This window comes from Zootoca vivipara, chromosome 9 (assembly GCF_963506605.1).
Source record: "Zootoca vivipara chromosome 9, rZooViv1.1, whole genome shotgun sequence".
Classification (NCBI taxonomy): domain Eukaryota; kingdom Metazoa; phylum Chordata; class Lepidosauria; order Squamata; family Lacertidae; genus Zootoca; species Zootoca vivipara.
The window spans coordinates 64872917-64899927 of record NC_083284.1 but is presented as its reverse complement, the minus strand read 5'-3'; positions in this window follow the sequence as shown (position 1 = coordinate 64899927).

Here is a 27011-nt window from a genome sequence, read left to right as displayed (position 1 = left end):
GTGGCCCACCCCTGCGCGTGGTGCCCCCCGCCCCCAGAACGCATGCCCTGTCCCTGGGGGCAGCATGCCTGCTCTCCACCCCCGTTGGCGGAGCATGAAGCTCCGCCACTGGGTTGAGAATCAGTGCTTTGCCCAGCGCTGTCTAGTAAGCCAGATTGGGGATTTAAACAACATTTCCCAGCATCTCATTCAACACATTATTAATATACCAGCTCAATTTTAGCTCCAAACCAGCAAACATAAAGCTTTCCCAAACCAGCATTGTACATTGGTACAATGTGTAAGTTATATCCAGACTTAGTTTTGCTGAAAGAAGATCCACTGAAATCAGTGAGTTAGTAACAAAATAATTTAGGTACCATTGATTTCAGTAAGCCTACTCTAAGACTGATAAGTCTGGATCTAATATTGTGTACTTATAGAGCAGGGGTGAGGAACCTTAGCTTTCCAGATGATGTTGCACTCCATCAGCTTCAGCAAGATGTCTAATGGCCAGGGAAATGGAGTCTAACATCATCAGGAGGACCACAGTTCCCCACTTAGACATCAGTGATACCCCAGACCCTGACAAAAGGGTTGCCCCTCCATGCTCCGTTCTCCTTGGCTATTATCTATGGTACAGGCTGAGACTAGTTTGACAGTCTTAATTCAACTTTTCAAAGGTTGTTATAGGTAGGCACAGTTCCAAATGGTATAAAGAAAAAAGGAAGAGAAAAGAGAACCTCAACATCCAACAGAAAAACAGCTCATGGTAACAAAATGCTGTAGGCCAGTGTATTCAGGTTAGATAGCCCTTCTTCCAAGGCAACTCAATTATGAGTAATTGAAACAGCAAAAAGTAGTATTTTGGGTGACATAAATAAATGGATTGAGCTGTCCTTGAAGGCTTTAAACTCAAAGCACATTTGGACCGCAGCATTTCTGAACAATATAAAATTTCATAGAATCTGTTGAGGCAATGTATTCACTTGTTTCCTCAGCTCATTGTGTTTCCCTCATTTCTTCCCCCCTCTTATCCAGGAGAGAGACAACATAAAGCTTTCCCTGTGTTCCACTGGTTTGGTGGACTCGAATATCTTAAATATTGAATAGGGGCTCTGAAAGTTGCTTTTGTTCTCTCTGCTCTTTCAACCATTGCGGTAACCACGCAAACCATGTAAAAGTGAGGGACGAAATTCAGAGATGAACAATTCCTGGAAACCTGTGCCTTTCAGAAACTATAAAGACAAAGAAAAGTGTCAGTCAGAAAGCTCCAGGCAATTACAGAAAGGACTGATGGTTTGAAAGAGGAGATGCCCTCACTCTGCTCTGTATCGCTGTTCAGCAGAAGCGAAACTACGGGAAGAAAACTTCCCCACCTCCCCTTTTGCACTGCATTCAGCAAGTCTTGTGAAGTGCAGTTTCTGTTTTCTTTACATAATACGTAGTCTGTCAGGACAAGAAACAAATAGAGAGAGGGAACACGAGGAACAATTGCTTTAATAAGAAATGTAAGAATCAGGCACTTCACCTTCAGTGCTTGAGTTTTCAAACAGCTACACAACCAAGAGTAGTGTTCCCTCACAAGTGCCATGGGTCCCATAAATGTTATTTAGGCTTTTTTAATTTTAAAAAAGTAGAACCATGACCAATGTTTAACTGTTTCATTTTTGAGGCAGAAAGAGTGCCGCCACCAACATTTCTCAAACACTCCACTCCCCAGTACTAATAATGTTAAACTTTTTTGCACCTCTTAGCTGATATCTGAGCTACTCCTTTCTCTGCTCAGTTGGTATGTTGGTGTCATTTGCCCTGGGGAAAATCACATGGGAAGTCCCAGCCTATAAGGGACCACACAGTGAATGGAACAACATCTTGATGATATATGGCCAAACAAAATTGTCATGTGCTGCTGTCATCACTGAGGGAAATGAACCAAGTGAAACATGATAGCCTTCACTCTCAACACAGTGAACACTTTCTCTTTTGAAGAATCACCCGTACTGAATACTGAATTGGGGGTGGGTACGTGCTTTTCCCCCTTCATGGGTCACTTCCTTGTTGTGGCAAAGGGGCTTGAATAGCTCCAAGAAGCTATGAGCTATGCCGTGCAGGGCCACCCAAGACGGACAGGTCATAGCCGAGAGTTTAGACTAAATGTGATCCACCTGGAGAAGGAACTGGGAATCCTCTCCAACATTTTGCCAAGAAAACTCCATGGACATAATAATAATAATAATAATAATAATAATAATAATAATAATAATAATAATTTATTATTCATACCCCGCCCATCTGGCTGGGTTTCCCCAGCCACTCTGGGCGGCATCCAACAGAAACATTAAAATACACTAATTTCTTAAACATTAAAAGCCTCCCTAAACAGGGCTGCCTTCAGATGTCTTCTAAAAATCTGGTAGCTGTTTTCCTTTTTGACATCTGATGGGAGGGCGTTCCACAGGGCAGGCGCCACCACCGAGAAGGCCCTCTGCCTGGTTCCCTGCAACTTGGCTTCTCGCAATGAGGGAACATAAAAAAGGAGAAGCTTTGAGAAGAAAGTGAGAGTTCCCAAGGCATGCTCTGGTTTGTGGGGTCATGGAGAGTCGAACACAACTAAGATGACTAAACAACAAAAAGGTGTTTTTTGCTGCTGCTTCAGACTTCCTTGAATAACACCCTCCTTCTAAGCTCAGCCCCATTTGTGATTATTTAATATATTGTCCTTTGCCTTCACTGAAGTACGCATCTCCACTCTTACGTCCCCAGCTATCTTACATAGCAATTTGTGACTTCCACCAATGCAAACCCACTGACAGTGGGGAAGTCAATGTATGTGGACCACTATATATGTGGACAAACCTGTCATCTGGAACCTGCTTGCATGGAATTTCGGCTTGTGTGCAAAACCTACTTGCCTAATTGTCTATCTGTATAGGGATCCCTCTTCAGCTGGATAGACATCAGATGTCAGGGTAGTGTGAGACTGTGGAGCCAAGCAATATTGCTGATTGTGCCAGCGCTGTATAATGCATGAAGTGAGCTATGGAATTAGACAGGTAGAACTGAGATGATGTGTCTGTACCAGAGGACTGACCACACCTGTGTCCCAAATCAGGCCTGCCAGTTTACTGCATCATCTTGCATTCCTATCAGAGTCATATGTACAGACTGAGCGGATCTCATTTAAACTGCTGGATTCCAGCAGAGCCTGATTGGTAATTAAACAGCATTTGTGTTAAATGGTTATCTTCCAAGCTCAACTTTACATTCTTGACTATGTTATTGTAATGAAGCTGCCAAACAAGGAACCATCATAGATGCAGCAATGCATCAAATGGCACACAGCTGTAGGATGCTAAAAAGCTCTCTTAATAGCATTAATTATAGCGGACAAGGAGGCTTTCTTTAGTGTCCAATGGCTCCATTTCTATTCTGCTTAAATAAAAGCACAGCCACAACAGAAAAACACAAATGCACAGGGGGCTTTGTGAGCCAAACCCTGAATTTAGCTACAGCTCTAGGAAATCTATAATTTTGTAAATGGGCAGCTAGGCATGCAACATATGTTAGGAGTCAGAAACTAGAGTCTATTGGACCAGTCTGAGGACTCTGAGGAATTGGCCAACCTGGAAGCAAGGGAGGTAACTTGGAGGGTGTGACAGCATGCTGGTTGTCCACTTTGGACAGGGTTGTGTGCAATGTGAGGGAATCTTGTCTGTGTTTTATATGTTCCTGATCAGCAGACTGTTTTGCACAAAGCTGAAGAGCTCTAGCAACTAGACCTGGAAGCAACTGGAAATATACAGTAGAGTTCTGGTGGGTTTTTCTCATCGTAATGTGTGTTAGAATCTAGCGCCTTCTGAACATACTTTTCATAGTGCTTTAGCTGCTGTTGCAGATTGGATCATGCAGATTGACACAGTGTACTCAATTAATTCCTGCTGTCTAGTCCCTTAACTCCCACTGGGTCAGAATTCCTAAAAACCAAGGTGTGTGTGTGTGTGTGTGTGCAAAAAAAAATCTATCAGTATTTGTGTGCATGCTTAGAATTCCAACATTTACTGGCTGGTGGAATTATGGAATCACACAACGAAATCCGGAAGTATACACTTCTGGGTTTGCTGCGGCCATAACCCAAAGATTCTGTAACCTGGAGGTTATGCAACATGAGGTACCACTGTATTGTCACATCTTCAGGTGACAAAATTTCAAAGCCATTATTGTGACTTTTGCATGGGATGATTTTGGACTTCTGAAATGGTCTAGCAAGGAAAGTGTCCTCTCTCCCCATGCCCCACTGCATCACTTTTATTAAACACAGGACTGGCTCTAGGTATAGTTCTGGTGGTACGGGGCGCTGCACGGCAAAGCCGCGCGGAAACCATGCTGCGCGCTGCGTGGGGGGGGGCGCCGGAGCGATCTCCGCGCCTCAGCGCCAGGGCGCCCGACCTACTCGAGACTGCCCTGATTAAACAGCTTCATTTCATTTTAAAAACAAACAAAAAACCCTATCTTTTGTGACTAATCTCAACCAGTGAGCTGAGATTCTGATTCTGACTGGAGTGCAGAAGAAAGGACATCTGGGGAAAGCTGGTCCTAAAGCTGCTTAGTTCTGTGGCTGTCTGAACTGACCCCAGAAATTAAAATGTAACCAGTGAGAATGGTACAATATTGAGATGGATGCTCTGTGCTGCCAGTTCACATACCCATCCTAGAAGTGGCATTTTGGGACAAATGAACCTCCTAGACACACTCTTTACAAAGGCCTAACCCTCATAGCTCTAACCTGGGAGCCATCTATTCTTCTCCCAATGTCTCACCTTTCTTTCCCTACCTTTCTCTCGGGGTCCTTCTACCAACCATCCAGAAAAAAGAAAAAAAAGAAAAAAAAGAAAAAAGAAAAAAAAAGAAAGGAATGAAAAAAAGAAAAGAAAAGAAAGATAAAAAGGACTTCCAATTTTCCATTTGTCAGTTACATAAAACAGAGAAAGCTGTTGATGATGCGGAAATATTTTACCTAGCAAAACGAGACAGCGTTCAGACATAATTTAGCATAAATATTTTATCTGGCTATATCTAATTAATAGATGCTGCCACAAGGAAACACTGTTCAGATATTGGTTTTCTTCTGAATATTGGCAATATGAAAGATAATTCCTCAATCTCTGTAAACTACTTCTCCTTATAAGTGATCAACAAGCGGGAGATGACAGTGATTTAATAATGACAATGTATTTGAGTTTGTTAGCATCTGAGTATGAGCAGGATAGTGTACGCAGTTTTCACACACCCATACTGGGAATCTTGGCTTCACCTGTAGCATGGAAACAGAGGGAATGGTCGTTATTTACTAGTCACCTTGTTTCATTCTTAACAATGCATGCTATTAGGTCAATGGCTGGTACGGGGATGTGCATTCGCAGAAATTGCAGTTGATCCACATAGTTTCAACTGGCAAGAAAACTGTGACAACTTTTCAGGGATGGCTAGTGTGAAATGCCATCACCTCCGGTCCCATCACCTCCTGGCAAATAGAAGGGGAAGAAATGGAGGCAGTGAGAGATTTTACTTTCTTGGGCTCCTTGATCACTGCAGATGGTGACAGCAGTCACGAAATTAAAAGATGCCTGCTTCTTGGGAGAAAAGCAATGACAAACCTAGACAGCATCTTAAAAAGCAGAGACATCACCTTGCCGACAAAGGTCCGTATAGTTAAAGCTATGGTTTTCCCAGTAGTGATGTATGGAAGTGAGAGCTGGACCATAAAGAAGGCTGATCGCCAAAGAATTGATGCTTTTGAATTATGGTGCTGGAGGAGACTCTTGAGAGTCCCATGGACTGCTAGAAGATCAAACCTATCCATTCTTAAGGAAATCAGCCCTGAGTGCTCCCTGGAAGGACAGATTGTGAAGCTGAGGCTCCAATACTTTGGCCACCTCATGAGAAGAGAAGAATCCTTGGAAAAGACCCTGATGTTGGGAAAGATGGAGGGCACTAGGAGAAGGGGACGACAGAGGACAAGATGGTTGGACAGTGTTCTCGAAGCTACGAACATGAGTTTGACCAAACTGCGGGAGGCAGTGCAAGACAGGAGTGCCTGGCGTGCTATGGTCCATGGGGTCACAAAGAGTCGGACACGACTAAACGACTAAACAACAACAATGTGAAATGCTGTTTAAACATTATCGCCTAAGAAATTATGAAACTAAAAGAGAGAAGGGGCTGAGGAAACAACAAAAAATAAGCACACACACACACACACACACAAAAACGGTAAGAGGAAAAATAGAGAAGGGAGGATGACACATTCTGGTGCAGAGCAGACAGAAATAGTAAGAATACCTATTTCCCTGTGAGTAAGCTCCACTGAAGTCACTGGGACTTACTTTTGAGTAGACATGTATAAGTGGTTTGGCACCTGAACCACAGCAACCCATGATGTTTCCCTCTAATACCATGCATTATATTTGTTTGGATTTTAATCTGAATTTCTTGTTAGCACTTCACTGCCCAATGTAGTAGCTGCTGCTGTAGCAACAAGGAGTTCTCCCCACCACTTCCAGTACATAGAAGATGGCATCAAAAGTACCCCCAGCACTGTGAGCCATGGGAGTTGCAGCTTTCCCGGAGCACCTGACACCTGAAGATGGGATGCAAAGGAAGACATCTAGATTTACTGCATATGATGGATTTTATCTTGCTGAAAACAAAAAACAAAAATGCTGGTCTAAAATCCACTGGAATAAATGCACAGTTACTTTTTTATTCTGTTTTAGCTTCTCATAATGCGGTTTCAGCTGCTGGCTAGCCCCTGATTCACTTAGGATCGTTGCTTATTGTTGGATAATAGCCCAGAATGGTTGGCTGATGGGAGCTAATGGCTGGGGGTTATATGTACTTCTGAATGGGACACTACTCAAAGCTCAAAAAATATGACCTTCAACTTCCAATGAAGAAGAGACGTCTATTTTAATACACTTATGATCTGCTTATATATTTATAAATACTTATTTTTTAAAAAAATATAAAATTTATCCAGGGTTCTCTTGCTGGAATGCAAACATGAGTACTTCTGGAGCTGGAATTTCTCTGCTGAGCTAGTGGAAAGTGTTAGGAGTAAAGCAGAAATGCTGCAATTAGTTACCAGAACCAGTGGGAGGTGATAGAAAATGCAACCATTCTTCGTCTGCCCCAGCTGCAACAAAACATGTCCCTCCTGCATCAGTCTCTAGAGTCATAGCAGGCTCTGCAGCTTTCCAAAATTGGCCTCATTCCCAATGTCAGCCTCCTCCATTGTCTCCTGAGACAGATGGATGTCAACAATATTCCTTCTCTCTTAGTAACAACTTGTTAGTAAACTAGATTACCCCCTTTCAGACTTTTACTTCCTCCTTGCCTCTTTTTTAAACATTCCTTCCAGTAGCACCTTAGAGACCAACTAAGTTTGTCATTGGTATGAGCTTCCATGTGCATGCACACAAACTTAGTTGGTCTCTAAGGTGCTACTGGAAGGAAAAATAAAAATAAATTTTGTTTCAGCTACGTCAGAACAACACGGCTACCTACCTGTAACTAGAACTTTTTGAAACATTTTATTTTATTTAAACAAATACGAACACAATAACTATTAAGCACTTATCCAACAGTATATCTAATGGTGTTTGCTTTCTCCATTGACTCTAGACATACACTTACACATTCAAGATTCAAACATAATACTTAACATAACCCCTCCACTGAGAATATTGAGTGGATGAGTTAATATGTGTCAATGCCTCCATACTGATCACATGTAAAGCTTGTACTCAGAATGGCTTTAAATGGCTTTCCTTTATCCTCACCAAACTATTTCTTTCTCTACACCGCTGCATTTAGCAAACTCCAATAGAGAGCACATTGTTAACACAGCACATTGGGCACAAACTGGGAAAACATAAGTTGGTCCAAATGTTCATTGCATGCATGCCAAACGTTTCCAGTGACTAAATCCAACTGTGTGCTTCTTTTTATGTGTTGATGCATCTCTTAAATCATCATCACGAATCTAAAGTTATAATATATAACTTTTGCATTGCCACAAACAAAGGCTTTTTCAGTAGTTAGTTGACCCGTGCAGATGGTAATCAAGTGTATAGAAATCAAATGTTATATATGCATGCATAAACCAGGCTAAAATCGCAATTACGTTCCATTGAAATTGATGGCAACAAAGCACTTAACTGTGAACTTCCGTTCCACTGATTTCGGTGGGACTAGGGGTCAAACTAGATATGACTTTTAATGCAGCTTGGTATTTTCCAGGCAAGGTTTATAAAAGAATTCAAAAAGCTTCAGCTGAAGGGAGGTTATAGCTGGATCACAACAGGTGTGGAGGGGAAATGTGAAATCTATATATCCCTTCACACCAAATAGAGAAACAGTATTCTGCTCATCGCCTCAGGATTGCAACCATGTAGGAAAGGGTTAAAATCCCAGTCCCCCATGAGTCCAATATTTTTAAGACACCTCCTCCCAGCTGATTCTTTTTAAACCTACATGATTAAAAATTCCAAAAGAAAAAGAAAAAGATTTTGCTTCATGCTAGTGATTTCTTTCTTCCTCGTGGGCTTTTGTTGCTAGTTCTTGCTGCTGCTGCTGCTGCACTTCCCCCCCCCCTTCCTCCGAAGAGCATCAGTGACAAAATCCTGGAAGACCTAATGACAGCACTGCCAATTAGTTAATGTTCAGCAAAATTTGTAATGCATTTCACAGAGAGTGAGTTCTTTGGCATCACAAATGCTCTTCGTATTGCTATAGTCTTGCAGCTAAGCTTGTGCTTATTGTAGAATTGCCGCTGCACAGCAGCCGTGAGTACAGAAGTCCAGGCTATCCTGCCAGTCAATTGCCTGGTCAAATACTGGCCATCTGTTATTTGGCAGTAAGTGAGGACCGTCAAATAATCCATGAAGTGAAGTACAGCTTTACATAGATAGTAGTCTCTCTGTTTGTTACAGGAATGAGGGCTCTTTTGTCCCCAAATCTGTGGAAGTTGCAGTTGACAATTCACAAACATGCACTACACTCTATCTGCAGGGCCATCTTAAGCAGGCATCCCCAAACTGCGGCCCTCCAGATGTTTTGGCCTACAACTCCCATGATCCCTAGCTAACAGGACCAGTGGTCGGGGAAGATGGGAATTGTAGTACAAAACATCTGGAGGGCCGAAGTTAGGAGATGCCTGATCTTAAGCATATCTGGCGCCCTGCTGCCGTGGTGCGAAGATCCCTCTGGTGCGCCCCCCCCCCGCACTGTTTCCCAGCGTGGCTGTCTGGCGGGTGCAGCGCGGCTGCCGTGGGCTTAGCAGCGGGGCACCCCCCTGGTGCCCTGCGCCACCCAGCCTTGCCATAGGGCCGACCCTGTCTATCTGTAATCACTAGGCCCTATATGCTAATGGTTGGTTGGCTGGTTGACTTGTAATGTCTCTCAGCAGTTGAGATGTCCACAATAACACCAGCAAAAGCTGAGTCTCTTTCTAGGTAGACATCATTTCAACATGCTGAATACTCCTAACCACCAATAGCTGTAAATGTTTTAAAAAATGCAGCCTCCCTTTTACAGCACTTTTGCTGCAAACTTGTTTTTTCTGTGTTCCTCCTTGCCTCATTCTTTAATTTAGTATATTTGTTACTCTGAAACCAAAGAACCTTAACTGCTATCCAAGGCTGACTTGTCTTTGCAGAAAGATATAGAGAATTGGATATGTATCAGGAACAATACAGCAATTATTAGCCATGATAGGGAAGGCTGCAATCCCATATGCTCACATTCCTGGAAGAAAGTCCCAGTCCATAAAACTAGCAAAATGGAATAACAGAGTCCTGGGGTGGGAGAGGGAATATACCACTTCATGCAGTGTTGGTAGAAGGGGATATACCACTTCAGACAGTGGGTGCCATTTTTGAATGATGTCCATTGTAAATAATCACACAAAACACTGTCGGGGGAAAACCCATAAAAAACCTAGCACTTCAAGAAGAAAAGTTTTGGACCAGTCGTCTCCCTACCGCATTAGCTTTCTACTTGAAATAGGTTTTTGTTTAGGTAACAGAGCATTCAAAAATGAAATTCTCATTTGCAATATGAAATGTTACCAGTACAGTCTGTTCTTCTACTCTACAGCTGAAGTCTTTTTTTGTGTGTGTCCTTTTTCTGTGTGTGCAAACCACTAGGCCTTGGTCCAGTAGAACAAAGTGGATTTTGTTTATTCCAAGGAAAGCCGTTGAGGATCAGACTTTAGATGTCCTTGTGTAAAGTTTGGGTGAGCTCTGTGCAATTTGTGACTGCCTCCTTCTTTGCACAACTTGAATGCACACAGAAAGGAAGATTGTGTATGAAGCTGGTGCAAGATTGATTTTTGGCTGTGAATCAAGGTCATTTCAAGCTTTCACAAAATACTCAGCATTTGTGTTGATTTATGCCAGCTTCCACCTTGTGTCTCTTACGACAACTGGACCAAAACACCAAACAATTCAAAGCATGGGGGGGGGGAGACTTGGCTCAGGTAAACTTGAAATGCATGGATGATATAGTGCCCTTCCTTCTGCTCATCAAATATACTAGAGGTATATTAAAAGTACACTATTTTTCATAAGTCTTCCCAGGCATGAAATCGAATCATGCATTTTTCAAGCATGAGGCTTTCAACCAAATTCCTCTTGGAGAATGCACATAATTAGAGTTGAAGCCCTACAATGGGCTCTACAATGACATTATGTACCAGGCTCTGTGCTGTAAACAAGTTGTACCACTGCAAGGTATGCAGCCTGCCTCAATATTTTGCTACACACACACACACACACACACACACACACACACACACACACGTTTAGGAGGAAGCAAAACATTTTCCAGCTTAACATAGAAGGACAGGCTCTATCTGCTATGTGTGTCCATTCTAATGTTGGCAGCATACGGCTTGATTAAACTACCCAATTTTGGAAATAATTAGAAGGTTTGTAGTGCATGCCAGCAAAAAAAATGCTTTGCTTGTCTAATTCTGCTACTGCATTTTCCAGAAAGGTAGCCTATACATCATTTAAATAAATAAAAGGTAAGTGAGTAATCACTAGGAGGATGGAGAGACGGATTGATAGTGGTTTTCACCAGATGGGATTTGAATAACATCCTTTTTCCCCTGTTGAAAACATGTGAGTTCTAATCAACAGGAGGGTTAAGAATGTTAAATCAGCCAGCCATAAGAAATGTGTCACACAGTTTGCTGTCATCCTAATTAATTAGATAGCATTATTTGGTGTCCCAAGTGAACCTTGATGAGTTCAGTGCCTGATAATAGCTTCATTCTTGTCAGTATTTTTTAAATATATATATATATTGACTTTTTAAAATAAAAAACACATAATTTAAGATTACATATTTAAAGTAAGGAAAGAGAAAAAGGCCTCCCAGTCATATGGGGGTATCCAGCAATATAGTATGACTTCATAACGTTGAGCAGATCTTTGACCCCACATTAAGGGCATTTTAATTTGAAATCTTCAAGGGTAGTGCTTCATAAGTAATTATAGTCAGTAATTATCTTGCAGTTTCCTATCAGATATCTGGCCATGTTTTGTTCCCGTCCTTCTAGTCGTTTAAAAGAATTTTGTAAAAATGACTTTAACATCATTAGTTTTCATCTCACACCATACATATGAAACAGTTCATAAGGGTTAATGTGATATGGCTGTCATCCAATCAATATTAACTTTTTCTCTCCCCCCCCCCCCAAAAAAATGAAATGTTAAGGTTCAGTTGTTGTCAGTTAAGGACATATAATTAAAAACTATCAGAGGACTTAATTCTCAAATATTTGCTGCATATGATAAGAGACCCAACTCGTGTCACATGAGATCAAATAGCAGTGAACATTTCAGCTGATGAAGAGAAGGTGTCCTCTACAACATTGACCGATTCTCTGAAATTATAAAGAACTCTAAGCAGGCTAAGTAACAACAAGTAATGTTTCTACTTTGCTAAAAATAATAATTCTTGACACAATCGTTTTTAATTAGATCCCACTTCCTTCAGGAAGACCTGCTCCTTTAACTATATCCCTCTTAGCCCCACACTTGGTTGAGTCTTCTGCTCAGGAGGCTATGCTGCAGGTTTATACCTTCTCCTTATGAGACCGCTCCAGGCTTCTGCTCCCAACTTCTTAAGCCTTGGCTAGATCCTTTCTTCCTGCCTCTTCTCTGTGTTGGTTGATTTCATTGCTTTAGTCAAAAAACTTAAGGGAACAAAAGAGCAGATTGAGAGAGTTCCACGAACCTCAACTTGAACTTCAGAAAAGTCTTCCATTTCCTCTCCATTCTCTGGAATTTGATTTTATTCCTTTCCGTTTTCTACATCTTCCTTTCCTAAATCTCACTATCTTTCTGCCTTTGCATGGCAAATCGTTAGTGTTCAAGCACTGCCTGGTGCATCCAGTGATCAGGGGAAGACCTTGGTAATATGGTGACCTGTTGTGATGTCAAAATTTGATGCCCTCCCCCAAACCAAAGCCCCATTCCCAAAGCTGGGTAAGGGAGGTGCTGGGAATTGGGAAGGAGGCATGAGGCTCTGGCAGGGTTCCAGAGCCCTCTCGTCTCTTTTCCAAAGCTGGCAGGCGCTAAATAAGCTTTGGGAAGGAGGCAAGAAGACTCTTGGACCCCGTCTGAGCCCTCATGCATCCTTTCCAAAGCCCAGAGCTTACTAGGCTTTGGAAAGGAGAAAGGAAGGTACCCCCTTGGCCCCTCTGCCCTGAGAGGGGGACCTGGTCACACTGCTGTCAGGCAGCAGAGGAACCAACCCCCATGGCAGGTTGCCAGGAATGGACAAGACAAGGGAAAGTCCTTACCATCTGCTTTTATTCAATAATCACAGAGAAAGTCTTAGAAATGCATCCACTTAGAGTAATGGTGTTGCTCTGAGTGAAACTCCACTCTCTCTGTCTCTCCCATTATGAGTCATCACTACGTTGGCTGAGTTGTGCCTTCTGCCTCTGAGCTCTCTGCTCTCCTACTTTCAAGGCCCATTGGGTTCTGGGAGAGCGGGGTCTGGAATGCTTTCTAAAGAAACTGTGTCTGTCAACTCTTCTTCTTCTTCTTCTTCTTCTTCTTCTTCTTCTTCTTCTTCTTCTTCTTCTTCTTCTCCTCCTCCTCCTCCTCCTCCTCCTCCTCCTCCCATAATTTCCCACCTTTCCCCCTCATCTGTCTCTGAGCTGTAACCTCCCTCAAACCCCTGTTGTAATTCTAATTGTCTCCTTCTCTGGAAGGGTCAGGCTGGTGAGGCGGTCTCCACCATTCCTCCTTTGCTCAGTCCCCGACAACTGCCTGCAAAAGGCTGGGTGAGTTGCATTTGCTTTGGTGGGCCATAAGTTTTGCAGACCTGCACTAAAGACAATTCAGCTGATGCAATCTGCCCAGCAGGTGCGTGTAGAACAGAACATGAGCAGGAACCAAATAATTTCTAAATAGATACCACTAATGCATGCTGTGTGCCTATCCAAATGGAATCTTCCACTGAGTTGGTCCCTGACCAAAAAAGAGAGAAGCAAAAGCAAGATCCAAATTGGCTGCTTGCCGGTTGTAGCTATGGAGCTTAGGCTGCAATGCATATTGAATGTCTATGTCTGCTACTGCAATGCTGTTGGCTAATGCATAATCACACAGCAGATTTGAGAATGTGTATGCAAATATTAAAACAGGACCTATCCAAATACCTTAAAATATAGCAATACACAGTCTTCTGGAAGCCAGAAGAGGGTTGTACTTTTGCCTTAGATTATATAAGAACTCTTGGGGGACACAGCACAAGCACATAAACAATTGAACATGATTACTCAATAAAAGAGAATTTAGCATTAATACACACACCTCATTTTGCTATAATGGGTAAACAGCTCCCGAGAGGTCAGCATCTAAAGTGCTTTCCAGCTGATGTGTTTCACTCTGTTAGCCAGTCAGTTTGGTGCGTCCAATTAATGCCTCTGAGAAAGGTGGCTGCCCAAAAGCTGTACGTGTTGTAATTGACATTACGAAAATCATATTATCGCTTCATTTAATAGGCACTGAAGACTCCTGGGAAACGAAAAACACCAGCCCTCTGAAACCTGAAGGAATGCATTTTGCTAGAATACATCTTCCTGAATTTTGGTGGAGTTTACTCTCAAGTATAAAAGGTATGGTTCAAATTGAAGCCAATGTAACCAGGCCGGGGGGGGGGGGCTTTATGGCCAGAATCCTCAATGCCATCCAAGCAGGAAGACAAAACTAGCACCAAAGGTTCTGCAATTTACCTTTTCCCCAGTGGATATTTGGTGAATGTTCATTTGCACATGAATGCTGGAATTTCATAGTGATCTGAAAACTAGATGTATACCAGTTGACAGTCCACACACTTCCTCTTTCCTCCTCGAGGGTTGTGGTGACATATTGTGGCTGCACCGTGCATTTGGGCTGTGATTCTATGTGGCAATCATGCTCATGCATGTTTGGCCACTAGTGATTACTGGAATGGAGTTAGTGGTTTTAGCCGACAAAAAGCTTACATGCATGTGGGTGGTAGACACCTGCCTCCACTGTGTGTGGGAGACATAGCTTCCTGCTACTGAGGAGGAAAGAATTAGTTGAGACAAGACACAGTATGGCAAAAGGGCTGGACAGACATGGGAGGCAAGTGCTGCAGTTATACATTATAACAAGTGTCTATGTGAGATTGTATGTCCAGACACCCAGAGATGTTAGAGTGGTGTTGGGTGTTGGTGTGGAGCCCAAAGCAAGGGCACTAGGATCTCCAGCAACTGGTACAGTCATACCTCGGGTTACGGCCACTTCAGGTTGAGTTTTTTTCATGTTAAGAACAAGGCAAACCCAGAAGTGTTTACTTCTGGGTTTCACCCCGTGCACATGCACAGAAGTACTCTATTGCGCTTTCGTGCATGTGCAAAAGCGCCGTTCTAGTTACGGACTTTTCAGGGTGTGAACGGCACCCCGGACAGGATTGAGTCCATAACTAGAGGTACCACTGTATTTAGAATCATGGTGCCTCTGGTACTGGTTGACTTATACCATCCAAACATCCTGTTGGGACTATCCAAACACGATTTAAGTTCACTGATGTTCCCACTCTAAATACTGCACTGCACATTTGGCTGTCCATCTCGTACAGAACATTTTAATTGTTAAAATGGATTACTACTGTCAGGTTCCAGAGGCAGATTGATAAACAAAGCAGTTCTTAAACAAATGGTGAATCACGTCTCTGCTTTCTAATGAGTCTCACGCATTCCAGAATGGTGTTATTTGAAGATCCCTTGTGCCCATTAAACCTGTAGAATACTTTAAAACAGAAGTTTGTGGTGCAAAAAGTTGTTGTAGTTCCCCCTCCCCTTTCTTTATAAATAAGATATATCAAGAGTTTATTTCAAAAGTCCCAAGAATCCTCTTCTACTGAAGCTGTAACAGGTTCTGGATACTTGCCTGGAATTTTGCAAATAAGACTGGCACTGCTTTCTACAGGTTTGGGACAGGATTTGAGTTTTTGGTGTGTGTGTTTTGGTGAGGATTACTAATGCATCTGAATGATTGGAGCATGAACTTTCCCCAAGACATTTGGCAGATGTTAGATAGGAGGAAATAATGTTTCGAAGAGAACACATACTGGGAAATGACAGAACGCAAGGGGGGAAGTGTAAGGGCTTATCAGTATGTACACGTTGGAAAAGAATGCAAGTTGTTGCTGCACTGTTACCGAGTGTGTCCACAGGTGGCAGATCATGGATGAGCTTTCCAGAAAGGCCAGCTGCAAAATAAGTGAGCAGACCCAGAAGATAAACAGCTGTGGGCCATTTTCTATATTTGAAGTCTCTCACTGCAAATGCTCAGTCATTCACAAATGAACAAACAAATCATTGGTGTTTGTTTTTTTTAAAAAAATCGTAGATCAGAGCAAACATTTTGGGAAATGTTTTTCTCATTTGTTCTCCATATCTTTGGACCGCTCTGGATATCATTGTCAAAGTTGACACAAGGGTGGTTTTCACTGGCATTGCCCAACACCAATATGTCAATGATCACAGGCTTCTCATCCCTTCCCCTGAGAGATCTCACCTGGGAGATCTATCCGATTCATTTCTATCACTTGAAGCTCAAGCACTCTGTGTGTCACCAAGGATCCCCTATCAATTGAGAATGATTGATACACTGACTCTGACCCCCCTCCCGGACAGAAAAAGTCTTGCCACAGTTTTCCTGGTAGCTTCTAGACTGGATTGGAGCAATGCATATTATGTGGGGATGTCCCTGGAGACAATTCAGAAGCTGTAACTAATCCAAGACAAAACACTCTAGATAGATAGCAAACAGAGACCAGCTAAAGATCATAGATCACTTGCATCCAAACAACTTCACTGAATCCCAGTAAGATTTCATGCTCCATTCAAAGTGCTAGTCTTAACCTTCAGGGCCCTACAGTACATGCCTTGGGGTCGAAATACCTCTCAGACCTGTTTCACTGAGAACTCCATTGCAACTGGATTTCTTGAAAGTTAACCCCCCTTTCCCCTATTGCATTTATAGGAAGAATACATATATTGCTACTGAGTTGGAGGGCCCAATGGATGCAGAAGGAGAAAGAGTTATTTTAGCTGGAAAGAAATCTAGCATGCTTGCTTTGAAAAATTAGGCCACAAATTTCTTTAGATGTTGATATTCCTCAGTGATAGGCTCCTGGGGCAAGAGAGTGGGTGAAAAGTACAGCTTTGCTGAGTCATCTGAAAACAGCTCAGATTCTGTTCCAAACACACAATTTTAGAATATTTAGATTTTCAATGAACTGTGAAGGATAACATCCAACCATAATTAAAAGTGATGTGTTCTCTTTGTACTCTGTACTTTAGAAATGTTCTAAGTTATTAGGAGTTTTTTTCAGATTGGGCTAAACTGTCTTTTGTTTTTCTTCTGATCTCCTCCGTAATTTTTTACATAAACATGAGTCACATTTCCCTACACGAAAATTCAATGCCACATTCAGAAACTATCTGCACTCTATAATGATGACACATACTAACAGGGTACCCTTTCTATCATTGCATGCCAAGGTACCAAGACTTCCCACCAATAACTCACACTTCACACAGAATTAAGTTTAAGGTTTTTTGGCATTAATTTGGCCACAACTTTATTTAAATACAACTAATGTGAGTGGTTGCTTAGGCATTTGTTCCCCAGCCATCTGTCCCCCGCCTGAGACAGATCTGACTCCCCTAGCGTACTGGAGAAGCCAGGATAGGGAAGCACCCTCTGAGAGAGGCTGGGGCAGGGCCACCAAGCCCTGATGCCCCCGAGGCTCATGCACGGTCCTAGCTCCTACCGGGGATACGGACAAACATGTGGAGCCCCAGGATTCCTTTAACGGAATACCCCTAAAGGCAGCAGCAATTTTGAGGGGCAGGCCCAGCAAAAATCCATACCCCTCCACCATCCAATTTGAACCAATGCCTAACCGCAACCTTACAAGTTGTGACAGTTTGCTATGTAGTAGGCAAAAACCACACGGCACCAGCCAATCAGCCAACTGGCAAAATTCCTACTAGGCCCCAGTATCAAAATGGATGACCCCATGACAGGCACAGCAACGTCATGTGCAAACAAAGCCCTAAATATAGGGAGGGAGGGAGGGCGATATGTTGCAAGCACCAAAAGTGAAACCGCAAGCTGCTTGCTCAGTACAGTATATATAGGCTGTGGCTGTCAATCAAATAAGTTGCAACATAACATTTTCCCCAGCAACAATACCCCAGTGGCCATCCAAACTGACCCACCCAACAAACCAGGGAATGTCTTGTTAACCCTTCCGCAACCCATGCTCTCCTTAAGGGGAGAATCTGCTTTGTCGTCATTTTGTTCTGCAATATCAACAGCTCCTTTTCTTTGCCCCCTCCCAGCATTTGCATTTCTTAAGTTACCACAGCCTAATGAAAATAAGAAAGTTCAATGCTATGATTATGCCACAAAGGGAGAGCCAAAACAGTATTGTATGTTTCTTTACAGTACAATAAAACATATTGTTTGGCACATGCATCCCTCGACACACAATTTCCCAAGCAGTAAGGACGAACCTTTTGGCCACCTGCCAAATGACTAAAGCCCACTGTGAGGCTTCACCACTTCCCTTCCCGTAAGAACACCAACAAAGGGAGATCATCATGGTCCCAAATGGATACAAATGTTTGTTTGAAACCCAACACAGCATACAGGTATTACCTATCATTTGTTTATATCCTAACCTTATTAGAAAAGGCTCTCAGAGCAGAATACGAAAATCAGTTGTAAGATGGTGTGTCCCCTGAGGCTTGCAGTCTAAAAAAGGATGTGGCACATGAAGAAAAAGGAATGGATGGGAGGATAGAAAAGCAACAGTTAGTAGAGTTGCCAGTGCCGTCTTAGGCGCCCCCGGTGCCGTGGTGCGCCAGATCCCTCCGGCGCCCTCCCGCCCCGTTTCCCAGCGTGGTGGGCGGGTGGGCGCCGCGCGCAGTGCGGGTGCAACAGGCCCTGCTGTGCGGCAAGCGGGCAGGCGCAGCTGCGCGGCGGACCGGTCGGCCAGCGGGTGGGCGCAGCTCACGGCGCCCTCCTGATGGGCCGGCGCCATGGTGCCCTGCGCCACCCAGCCTGCACGGAGGGCCGGCCCTGAGAGTTGCATACTATGTCAATGGTGGCTCTGTCTGTCCAACCTTTGATAAACAGCAGCAGTCCATCCCTGGAAGCACTTTTCCTGACCAGAGCAGATCCAGGAGCAGAGCAGGTGACAAGGCAGGAGGACAGAGCAACCCTTGCTACACAGTTCTTCTCTCAGACAGGTCTAGGGTGGCTCTTGGAATCCCTGAAGTGATGCTAGTTAGAATTGACACTGAGAATTGCCCAACTGATTGCCCCATTGACAGTTTCCTTCCACTACATCCCTGGTGCCTCTTTGCTTTTTCTTCCTTGCTTATTAGCTTCACACAACCTCAACAGATAAAAGGCATTCCTCCCTGGTGTGCTCACATGAAGCCAGGGATCCCTGTAGGCTCCTCTATAATCTCCTTGTTATTTTTTTTGGGGGGGGGGTGTCAAGAAATAGCTGTTGGGGGCCAGGTGGAATCAGATCCCTTCCCCCCCCCTCTGTCTTCTGGAGCAGACCAACAGTTTGTATTGCTCCTTTCCTATGAGTGGATGGATCAGCCCAAGTCAGGTTCATGTCCATTTCTTTTTTTGATTGGGCGGGGGTTAAAATGAGATGTTCCCTGTCCTGTTTCTGCAAGCAATGTGTGGATTCTCTTCTCCCCATCCCATTGCACAAATATAACAACAGCAGTAACAAACACAATGCCTGTGAGATGGTCTGAGGGCTTAGGAACCCCTCCTCCATTTATTTAAGACATGTATTTGTTACACGGAGTAACTAGTAGGCACGACTGTTTCTTTGCAGGCCGCCAACTCATTCTTTCCCTCTGTGCCTCCACAATTAACAGAACTAATAGATAGAGATTTATTTAGTTCCATTCCTGCACAGGGAATTGTGTGTTTGCATTTGGGGTTTTTAAATGAAGCTGAAAACAAATAAATATGTGAAAGTTTTCTGTGCTTTTAAAATCTATTCAGTCAGTTTGGATGAATAGCTTCTAATATAAGGTAGTTCCTTTATCATTAACAGATTGTTTCTGTTTAGAAACTCTGCACTGTTACTTTAATGTTACTTTGGTTTCCTTCATTGGCACACACGCCCCCTTGTCATATTTTAAAAGTTCATTTATCTCAATCTCATTTGTTCTACATTCCACCAACAAAGGGTGTCACTATGTGGAAACAGTGCTGTTCAGGTAACAGCAACGCTTTGAGAATGCAGCGAGATGCAAACCGAGACGTTTCCTCTTGTGATCCCGTCCCTGTCTCATGCCGTGATTTGGATACAATTCAAAGCCATTGCTGTTGCAAGTGCTGAAGGATTTTACAACACATCTGCAAATAAATGTTGATTTACACGACGTATACCACAGATGGGTAATGCATATAAATCAATGCCCACGACATTTATTTCATAATGTACCATAAAGCCTTACAGCTCTGCTGATTGCATTGTGTTGCTTAGCTTGACCAAATGAGCAAATCACTAAGAGAATTGATTTTATTTTCTGCCAAACAATGCTGCAGAATGTAAAAGCAAGCCTACATAAACAAGTCGGTGTTAACACTTCATGTGCTAGGCATAAAGTACATCAGGATTTTTGCAGGTTTAAACCCCCCTAAACAGTGGCAGGGAGGCCAACTAGAAAACATGGTATGTTTTAGAGGAGAGATGGAATTTCTCAGATTTCTTTCTTTCTTTTAACATCCCTCCTTCCATGTTCTTCTGCATGGTTGGAGGCTTGCAGTACTCCTCTGGAAAATATTTGGCAAAATATCCCAAATTTTGCCCTCTGTTAATTTCGAGTATTACTGTGAATCCAGTCTGGTACACTTTTAATATTACATTGATATTGCTGAAGGAGACAGTGAGTCTGACTCCTTCTGCTTTCAGTCTTTCTTAGTCCATTGTTTCATTTATCCACCAATATGAACTAACAGTAGAGTTCAATTCAACATGAAGTCAGCCAACATTTTTCCGAAGAGTTTTCTGAGCGGGGAGAGGGGGAACCTGCTTGTGAATTTCACCTCCCCCCACCCAAGAATAGTTGGCAAACTTTCTCTCCTCAATTTCACTGCCCACAAATAGTGTGGGCAATTCTGGGTGGACATTTTAGATCAGCCATATTATATTTTAGCAAGTAACTATTAGTAAAGGTGTTGGAAAGCTTTAGCCAGCCCTACAAGTACTTTTCGCAGCTTTGTGAACCAGACATCTATTTTATTCATTGCATTGGACACATTATTTTCCATCAGATATGCTCGCAAGTGATGTATAATATGAAAAGTGTAAAATATCTAAACAGGGCAAACAGAAATGGCTGCTTCCTTACTGGTGTAGTTTTAAGCTGTTGAGATCAGTTATTGCGGTAGCTGTTGGCACTTCTATAACTTTTCCAGAAGTGGCTCAGTGGATGGGGCAGAGTCTCAGCACTAGAAGGTGTGTTGCTGCTGCTTACTGGGAGAAGAGGGAAGAGGCAGTAGGGAGGCTGAGAACCAATCTGGTGTTCCTGCTGCTCCACCTACATGGTGCCAGTCTCTCCTCTGCTGCACTCTTTCCAGCCTCACAAGCAAAAGTAACATACCTGCTGAGAAGCTGGCTTTTCAGCGTTGCTCCATCCACATCAACAAGCTGCTTCAGAACTTTAATTTCTGCTGTTTTGCACTGTTTTTTAGTAATTTTTTTGCAAGTTATTCAAAATGACCAAGCTATTACAAAGAGTGCTTTTTGCAGGGGTAAGATGAGATTGGCTGAACATCACCCTGGAGAAGTCCCCCTTTCTCCAGCCCATCAGTGGTGAAGGGTCTGGTGATGGAGACACCATCAGCATAGCAGTTGAGTAGTCACAGGAACCAAGGGAACAACAAACAAACTTTAGCCCAGACAAACCATGGTTAGTTTGAACATCATGAGCTTGTTCAGCCAAATATGGTTAAAACATACAATATGGCTTGGTGCTATAATAGTAACTACTACTACTACTACCACTACTACAACTATCATACCCCGCCTATCTGGCTGGGTTTCCCCAGCCACTCTGGGCGGCTCTCAACAGAATATATAAAAAAGCGATAAAACATCAAACATTAAAAACTTCCCTAAACAGGGCTGCCTTCAGATGTCTTCTAAAAGTCAGATAGTTGTTTATTTCCTTGACATCTGATGGGAGGGCGTCCCTCTGCCTGGTTCCCTGTAACCTCATTTCTTGTAGTGAGGGAACCACCAGAAGGCTCTTGGAGCTGGGCCTCAGTATCCAGACTGAATGATAGGGGTGGAGATGCTTCTTCAGGTATACTGGGCCAAGGCCGTTTAGGGCTTTAAAGGTCAGCACCAACACTTTGATGTGTGCTCGGAAATGTACTGGGAGCCAATGTAGGTCTTTAAGGACCAATGTTATATGGTCTCGACAGCCGCCCCCAGTCTAGCTGCAGCATTCTGGTGCTATATTCAAACCAGGCCAATATTTTTGATGAAGATGTGCAATCCAATGAATACAGACTCCTCCCTCTCCCCCATACATACATTTTCTAGATAAGGATCATATGATATTGTCATGCCCTTACTTAACTGAATTTAGGGATTAAAAGTTGGGTGTTTTATCCCCCCCCCCCAAAAAGCACACACTGCAATTCAAAGGAAACATTCCAACGCTTTCTATAAGAAGATATAAGAAGACTACATTGCCAGCTTGAAGATTCACATGTCTAAAAAAATAAAGGTTGTTGTTCAGACTATGAACAATAAAGTGCCAAGACCAGATGGTGTTCCTCAAGAGATTTATAAGATTTGTTGCAGAGCACCTATTGAACATCTGCCCAGGCTTTCTTTTCCTGATCTGGAGAGGGGAAATGATCCCACAGGAATCTAAAGGATGGGAACATTATTAAGATATACAGTATTATAAGGAGAGAGGTGGAACATTTCAAACAAACCAGAACATTTTTCTATCTTTCCACAGCTTGGATAGATTCTCAGTCTGATCCATCTATGGTTGCCACAGAAAGCAATTGACATCATTCCTCATAGAGCAATTTGTTCTTGCTGATAAATGTTCTGAATATGCTGCAAGATAGAGAACGTGTTTGCTGTTTTCAGAAGCTGTGTGAGGAGTTACAAGTATCAGGTTCAAAAATTATCCATGCATTTTCCTTCCACCAGAGACATAAAGGCTAAGGAGGGGCTGATAATGTCCAGTGTTTTCTCCTACTCAATTCTTTTATTTCATTCTATTGATTGGGGTGGTGGTGGTGGTTTGGATTTCCACAGATATCAAACGATATCTACCTATTGCTCTGCTAGAAAGAACTCTTGCCTCCAACCAATCTGGAGGCAGATTGAATTGAGCCTAGATACAGTGGTACCTCGGTTTAAGTACACAATTGGTTCTGGAAGTCTGTACTTAACCTGAAGTGAAATTTCCCATTGAAAGTAATGGAAAGTGGATTAATCCATTCCAGATGGTTCGTGGAGTACTTAACCTGAAGCGTACTTAACCTGAAGCGAACTTTCCCCTTGAAAGTAATGGAAAGTGGATTAATCCGTTCCAGACGGGTCCACAGAGTACTTAAACCGTAAGTACATAAATGGTTTTTTATTTATTATTTATGCTTGTTGTGTACGGCCATAATTTACTAAGATGGAGGGTGCTTTAGTAATAGTTTCAATGAATAGTATAGTAAAACTAAACTGATGTTTTCTGGCAGAGTTTTTTTGTTTGTTTTTTGCTGGGCAGGGAGATTCATTTCATCAAGGGAAATAGGGGGGGGAAATCATACCCACCCACCCCCCCAAAAAAACTAGGGAGGGGCAGGAATGAAAGGGGATGTAAGGGGGTGGGATCCTTAATTGGGAGCACCACCATTCTGGGAGAATGACTGAATTTTTATTTGCATCAGCCATCGGCCATAGCAATAAAATAACAATACAATACAATATACAAAGAATAGGAATAAAAAATCAATTATATAACAAACATTTTAGGGTTTTGAATCAATAGTCAAATAGTGGATCTTATTCTGATTGCCCCAGCTAAAAACCTTGCAACCTTTGCTTTCACCTGCTCATCTTGATCTGCCAAGAGAAAGGACACTGGGGCAGTGGTTGGGCAATCCGGAATGGACAACAAAAGAGGGGTGAGAACCTCATTCCTCAAGTCTTTATAAAGAGTGCAAGCCAGAAGGGCATACACCACTGATTCGGTACTGCCATCTCCACAGAGACATAAGCGTTTTTCATGTGAAATCTGTTGGAATCGTCCCTCAAGTGCAGCCGAGGGCAATACAGTCAATATTGTGAGAGTAAAAGCGCATCTATATTTTAGAATCACTAGGTGATGCAGAGAGGGTGCCAGAGAGTCGAAATGGGAAGGTGGAAAATAGTCGTACCATGGGCAAAAATTTCCTTATTGTGGCCAAGTTGTTCTGACACTTGATATTATTTAGACGCTGACAAATTAGACTGCTTGTTTTACTAAAACCCAAAGTCAGTAGCAAGGGGCAGGAAAAATTCACTGAAGTCTTTGTTTGTGGGGAATGCAAGTGCTTGGGCCTTTGCGTTCATAACTTTAGAAGATCATTCCTTTTAAGAAAAAAAACTCTGTGCTACTCTCTGGTGTTTCTACAGCCTCCACATCTGGCTGGACTTTCTAGAATCGTTATATGGAGATCTCATAATGTAATGTCTTCCAACAGTCACTCCTAGAAGCATGTGAGTCTGTGGAGATGCTGGAAAGATTTATTTTTACTACTACTACTACTACTACTATTCTTATTCTTATTATAAATGAAGAATACCGCTCAGCCACCACACGTTTAAAGAAAAACATCGAGCAAAAATGGTCAGGTTTCCACTACTCAGTCACCCTCCTCCCAATTTCCCAGAACCTTCCTGTTTCTGAAATGTGACAAAGAAACACCTGGGTAAATATTCTTTTTGTGAAATGGAATGCTGGTTCAGCAACACATAACACACACATAGACAACAGTTTAATTTAATTTTAATAAATAGAACCTGACAAGCTTAACTCTCGCAGTGAAATATTCATCGGGAGCAAAAGTGCTTAAGTGTTTGGATTATTCATACACCGTTTTAGTTTTAATGGCTCGCTCTCATAGACGTCTTTATGATATTGCTATCCACACCAAACATGCATGCTGGAACAGGGTTGCAATCTGAATAAATTAAACAAGTGTAAATGATCTGCCTGTTTGCAACAAGCTACGGCTGCACACGGCTTGTTCAAGTGCAAATGCGTTTCGCTTAGAACCTGCGATGTGGAAATGAATGGAAGGGGTGGGGAGCAGATGGCAAGTAGCTCAGTGGCGGATTTGGGGCAGTGAAATGGGATCCTCCTTAATGAGGGTCATGGTTGCAAACGGGCTACTGAGGCACACACCCCCACTGGGATATGGGTGGGAAGCGTGCCCCAGGCCTTGTCTGTGGGGCCCCACAATCGTGCCAGGCAGTTTGAGCCAATACGATGCAGATGGCGTGATTGGGGGGGCTATAAAAGCGGCAGCGCGACATGGCTGAGGCACTTGCTTCACGCTGCCAAACACCTGCCCTCCCGTCCCTATTTGTAGGTGTTGCTGCTTTGGTCTTGCTTCGGATATTGGTTGTTCGCCTGTTTTGGAACAGGGGCTGGGTAGGAATCTTTCCATTTGGCAAATTGGCAATAGCCACTTGGTTTTCGCCTACCCCCTTAGCAATCGTCACAACTATGTAAGGTTAGGCAGTTAGGCATTGGCTTATTGAAGTGTGTGGGAGGGGAGGGGAGGCCATTACCTGCCCCTCCATGAATGAGGGTATTCCAGTAAAGGAATCTGGGGGTCCTGGATCTCGTCCAAAGTCCGCTTGAGGGGCTAGGACCACAGGAACCCTGGGGTGAGCCATGGTTGATTTTCATCAATGTTGCTCCCTTGTTTGGTGTTTACCCTTCCAGACTACCAGCCAGAGAGGCAGGAGTCAGTTATCGTCAGTTGTGAATGCCAATGTCACTTACTTTCCTGTAATCAATAAAGTTGCGGCCTAAATTTTGCTCAAAAAAATTCAACCAAAATTACGTGTCAGTGTGAAGTTATTTACTTAAGGGTGGGCTTGGGGGCCTCGGAGTGCAAACTGGTTCCCCTGCACAAGGCGCTAAACTGAGGGGGCGCCTTCCCACAACCTTCCCAAAGCATGTTTTTAATAGGCTTTGGGAAGGAAGTGTGAGAGCTCTGACAGGGTCCTAGAAGCGTCCTGCTTCCTCCCCAAAGCCTAGCTTTGGGAAGTAGACAGGAGGAGTTTGGGAACCTGCCAGAACCCCTGGATCTCCTTCTCAAAGCCCAGTGCCTGGCTTAGCCAGCATTGGGAAGATTGCACGATGGGTGTGTGTGTGTCGAATTTTGACATCACCATAGCTGCCATGTTATCCCTTTTTTTAAGGGATTTTCCCTTATGCTGAATAGGCTTCCTCGCGAGAAAAGGGAAAACTTGGCAGCTATGGACATCACAGAGGGCGCCATATTGCCAAGGTCTGCCCCTGAGTAGCAGCATAGGAATTGGTCAGATTATGAGTTGGCTTTGGATTCAAAGAGGCGGGGGGGGGGAATAAGTTTGCTTTCTGAACACTAACTCCCCACATGGCAGCATGTGTGGTAAGTTGGCAGTGGGGGAATTTGGCAAAGCCAAAGGAAATTTGGGTGCTAAATCCAGATCTTACACCACAAACATCTATCCGTTTCCTGTGCCATGGCTTTCTCCAATGAACGCTGAGAATAATTGATGAAATATTGAGAATTCTCTGTTAAAAGTCCACAGCCCTCTTATTCTGAAATGAAAAAATAATAATGCAAGAATATTGAATTTTCCCATCCACATATACCACCTAACTTCAGATGAATTTTACATAGATTCAGTATATTCTTTGGAGCAGTCTGTTATTGACTGTCAATCTCTCACTTAAATAATGCATGCACAGGATATGATCTACTTAAGAACTTGGAAATCCCATTGCTTTCAATGTGAGAATGAAGCACATATTTAACTCTTCTGTGTTGAGTCGAATTGGATTTACATTTGCTTGTATTTGGCAGAATCCTGCATGTAAGCATATGATCATGAATTCCTGTGCCGCTTGACTGTGTAACAATACAAAAAAGTGTTTTGTATCTGCAAAGTTATACTTTTTAGGATGACTTTTACACCTTGACTTTTCCATCTTAGAATATTACTTTAAAGGGGGGGGTGAAGTAGCTTTTGTACACCTTAAGTCCCCCCCCAATAACTTTCTCATGACATTTAAAAAGAATTTCTTTTTCTCTTTTCCCCTTCTCTTTTTCTTTTTATATCTTTAAGTCCTAATGGAAAAAGGT